Genomic DNA, 5,085 nt, shown 5'->3' with positions numbered 1-5,085 from the left:
TTTCTGTGAGGATTATCTTATTATTGTAAGATGTTGTTCCACCCATATGACTTATTTGTTTACTCCCTCTCCCCATGTGAGAAACTAGGATGGAATTCCACAGTCACATGACACAACAGTATGCATGACAGGGTTATTCATTTATTCAATGGAGATAATGTGAACAGAGGACACCAATGTTAATTCTTCTTGTGAATAGAGTGGTGCATGAATCACTCCTTACTTACCACTTCCAGTTCCCTTGTCTCGGAGTCAGTGGTTTTTTTAACGTGTTTTTGGTTAGAAGCCTGAAATAAGATCTGTGGCTAACACAAGCTTAGGAGACTTCCAAGTTTTGTTCTACGACATAAAATATGTCAGTAAATACCCCACTGGTGATGTGTCATAGAAACAGTGGTTGCTAACAAGTGACTAAATAAACTACTAGAAAACATCTCGCCGAACATCAGCTGCATTTAGCTTAGTGATGTAGTTTGTTTTACATTAGCTTTAGATTTTGTATGTCTTAACAATCACAAATTGGTATTAATATGTGGATATTATCCGGCTGAGAAAAACGTGTAAGTGTCATAAACCTGTGTTGGCTACATATACTGAAATCCAATGAAGAATTCCTATTGCTTTTTGCGAGGGAGCAGGAATGCATCATCGTTGCACCACTCTACGCTGCAGAGACACATCAGCTGGGATCACACAGGCATTTTATTTTCATTGATCAACATGACTGATTTAAATGCCAACACAGGTGTACGTTCCAAGCACCTCTACACACATTGCCACCAACTCAAGTCCCAGCACCTGTTTTCCTCCCCAAAAGAATCATGGTTAACACAGGAAGCTCCCGGACATTTAAAACACCGGCCCTCTGGTTCTGAACAATGTTAAATTACAGACATGTGGAGAGAGGTTAAGGGCCTAAAATCCTTACTACTCCCCGGTGATAAACCCTTCAGCTTCCTCAAAAAACGAAAAAACCCATTAAGCACCCGCAACGCCTCGTCGCCTCTCAACAGCTCTCCGCCCGTCCAAGGCATGAAAGCGAGGGAGATAAAACGGAAACGTTAAATAGGAAAAACATCTGAAAGTTTCCCCCCCGCCCTCCCTGCTTTTTCCTATTCCTCATCAAAGTGTGTGAGTGAGATGCGAGGAGATGACAGACCACCATGAGAGAGCGAGAGATGGGAGCCTCACAATTTGTTTTCTCTTTTTGTTTCCTGCTTTTTTTTCATCTTGGCTTCGCAGGCGGCTTTTTTCCCTGATAAACAGGAGCAGAAAGAGCTGAGATGCAGTGCCATGAAGACATTTTCATTTTCAGCTGCAGCCTCATAAACACAGGGCTGTGAAGACAATGTGGTTAGAAATTAAGAATATATAGCCAGTGGCTTTAATATCTCTAATACGTGTGATGTGGCAAAGAATAGAGCGGGGAATTGGATAATGATGAAAAAGAAGAAAAAAGATGGTGGGTGCTTTTCTACTCTGAGAACCGTGCTCCATTAGGCATTTTTAACTGCAGGTTTCAGCCATAATGCTTTTTCTCAGGACTAACAAGGTTGCTTTTTTCAGTTTTGGAGGTGCTTAAATGTCAGTGAGGTTGCTGAAATAACAAGAAGACCTGCAATGCAGTAAACCAAAATGGGAGGCAGGTGTAGAGTAAACCACAGAAAAGCTTACCCCGGAGTTTAACACTTTGGGAAATGCACATTTGATTTCTTGCAGAGAATTAGATGAGAAGTCCGAAAACTAACCAACCATATACTATATAAAACAAAAGTCAATATGAAGATACAGCTAGCCACCATTTGGCTTAGCTTAGCACATACACTGAAAACTTAGTAGAAGCAATACGTAAAATATTGTTGGAGTGAAACAAACAAGATCTTCGAAGGCCAAACCTTGAAAAATAGTATTGCACGGGTTCTCTTGAGAGCATTGGATTAAAAATATATAAGCTTTGTGGCAATCAGATGTCCCAAATGAATGGTTACAGCCACATTAGCAGTGGAGTGGTCTGGCCAAAAAACAGCGAATATGTTAGCCAGTACGTTTGATGAACCTCTTCTGGTACAACCATTAGCAAGGTTTCCATCTCAAGTTAAGTGGTTCAATGTTTCTCCGAAAGCAAAAACAGACCCAATGAGCTAGTGTTGATGCTATAATAAAGCCCTGATCTAGATTTGGTCAGGACCGCTGGCTGGCTGGATGCTTGGCCGTCACTACTATAATCTTGCCTGTTGCTCTATTTCCTGGCGTGCAGACTGTATGGCTGTACAGAGAGTTCTGGTGGTGAGCTGATGGGCTGCAAGAGCTGATTTGGTGGCTAACTGGCACTAGCTAGCTATAGTAGAAGGGAAGCCTGCAGTGTCTGCCTGGCTGTATCCTCTCTCTCACTGGCAGCAGGGCTGGTTATACAGGCTGGTTGCCTGGATATATTGGCTGATTACTCACATGCCAGCTTAGTGACAACTTGGCTGTGCTGGTTCTGTCTCAGAGAGCAACCATCATCCCAATGATAGGGAACAGGATCCCTTAATCACTGCCTCCATATTACATCAACAAAGAGTAATGAGTCCATTACTGTCGTAAGACTGCGTTAAGCCTTGTGTTGTACAATGCATGGTCGGAGCTGTGAGGACACTTCCTTTTGTCTGAGGCAAGACACCTTAGTGTCAATTAAGAAGCTTAAAGAGTATTGATTGTAATACATATGTTATGGTGGTGGGTTATTTTGCAGACATTTTCATGGAAAGACTGTGCTAGAAACTCTTGCTCTGCACATTCACAAATCTGAAAACCTTACATTGTCGAGGCTTTGTCTTTTCTATCACACTTGAAAGCAAGTCAATAACAAAGGCCCCTAGGTGGACTCAACCCGGGGATTTGGTTCATTTTTAACTTTGAGGCTCTCATGGCTCCCCACACCAGCGCCTCTTGGAGTGTGATTAGTGCTGCTGTTTTGCGTTGTTTCATCAATGACAAATAGTTATCTCTTCCATTCTTCCTAGAGGGCAATGCTCATCTTCACCTACATTCAACACATGACAGAAATGGAATAGACACAATCTCTTAAATCTCCTATCAATTATTTAAAATGTATAAAGATTCCAAAACTAATTTCACTTTGAAGCGAGGTAGCAAAACCATTTCAGGATGAGACATTGAGTATTAAGGATTTGGGTATTTACCAAAAACATTTGGACATGAAATTAAAATGGGAAGTGTCGGATACAATGATTAGGAGGCTTGAGGGCATTTTAGAAATATAAGTAATCTCCACCGTGCTTGTCCCATTATTTTTCAAACCTGTCTCACTCAATTCCTCAACTTTTAAGAACGTTCATACTATATTACTGCAGTGTCCCATTAATGCTACAGCATGAGAGAGTTTTGACAATAGTTTGCTTTTTTAGTGCTGCGGACTGTTGCTGCGGAAGGTCCTTGTGTGACTCAATATGACATTGCCCCTTAGGTCAAAGGCAGCACCATAAAAAGATGCTTCCCAGCTTCATATGGAAGTATTTATCTGACCTCAACCATCCAACACCTATAGGATGAACTAGAACTCTAACTGTGAGTCAGACCGTATCACCAGCATCCATGTCGCCCCTCACTATCGCTCTCGATGCTGAAAGGGAGAAAATCCTTGCAGCATGTGGCGGGCAGACTGAACCCAGAAGAGTGGAGGCTGTTAGAGCAGCACATTGGAGATCGTGGTTGTGTAACATGATAATACTGTCCACATTAAGAAGACCTGAATTTCCCCTCAGCGATTAGATCTTATTCTAAGAATAAGATCCCTTATTCTTAGAATAAGATCCCTTTACTAATCGCTGAGGGGAAATCCAGGTCTTCACTCACATACATAGGCCCAAAATCCACACATACAAAATCCACACATACAAAAAAAGGACCTATAGACATGTACCAAGGGTGTCAGAGCTAAGAAGCAGAAGACAGTGTTACGGTTCCGGGAGCAGCTGGGTTCAGTGCTTTGCTCAAGGACACCTCAGTAGTGAGGAGTGAACTGCACCTCTCCGATTACCAGTCCACAATCTGTATTTTGTTCCGATCGGGCCTTGAACTGGCGACCCTTTGGTTCCCAAGCCATGTCCTTACAGACTACTATAGGGATTGTTATTACTGATATTTCTGTCCCTCTGTCCTGCAATCGACCCATCATAACATTAGGAGCAGCGCCTTGGAACTAGTGTTGCTCATGGGCACCTCCACAGTACTCGGTCATTCCGAGACTTGAACTGACAACCTTCAGGTTACCAGGCCAAGTCCTGGCTATGGACTGAGCCACTGTCAGCACTGTCGCTATAGGAGCCACAATTATGAATGTATTATTTGACTGTTTAAGTATGTGTAAAAATGATATAATATTGGAAATGGAAACTGAATATATAAGATAGTAAACACTATTAATTCATTGTTTTCAACTCTTGAAGTTTAAATACCACACCCTTGTGACAATCAGCTGATTGAGGCTATGATTGTATCATCTGGTAATAAAGTCCTTAGGATGATTTTTTGGTGTCTTTTGGTTTGAAGCCACACGGTTTTTTGACCGCTGCGCTGCACGGAGTGAAAGTAAATACTAAACTAAAGTTGTCCTATATGTCTTTGACCACATAGTGTATTTTAATGAACAGAAAATGATTGTGCATGTTTTTGCATTTCAATTCTTATAATAGTAAAAGCTACAATGTGCCGATGTGATTTCAAATGTTCTCTGAAAACATCATGTGAATGACAGTCTGACATAAAGCGGTGGACTGTGTGAAATATATCCTCAGGAGTGATTCTGCTCCCAGATAAATAAGTAGATGAAACTGTCACATCAACTCCTGTACTGTCAAGCTGTGTGAGACAATAAAATATGGAAATTATTCATTCATGCAGTTTGAAGGCAACAAAGCAACACAGGCAGACAGCGCGTCCATAGGAAAAACATTTTATTGAAAAACATTTTCAGTTTGTAACAGACTGGTGGAATGTGTGTCATTTATCCTCACTTTGACTTGTTTTAAATTGTCAATGTTAAAACCATTTTTTCCAGCCTGGCCATCTCATACTGCGAGG

Source organism: Notothenia coriiceps, unplaced genomic scaffold, assembly GCF_000735185.1.
Source record: "Notothenia coriiceps isolate Sejong01 unplaced genomic scaffold, NC01 NC01_scaffold00031745, whole genome shotgun sequence".
NCBI lineage: Eukaryota > Metazoa > Chordata > Actinopteri > Perciformes > Nototheniidae > Notothenia > Notothenia coriiceps.
The sequence above is the reverse complement of the archived record's forward strand: the minus strand, read 5'-3'. Positions refer to the sequence as shown.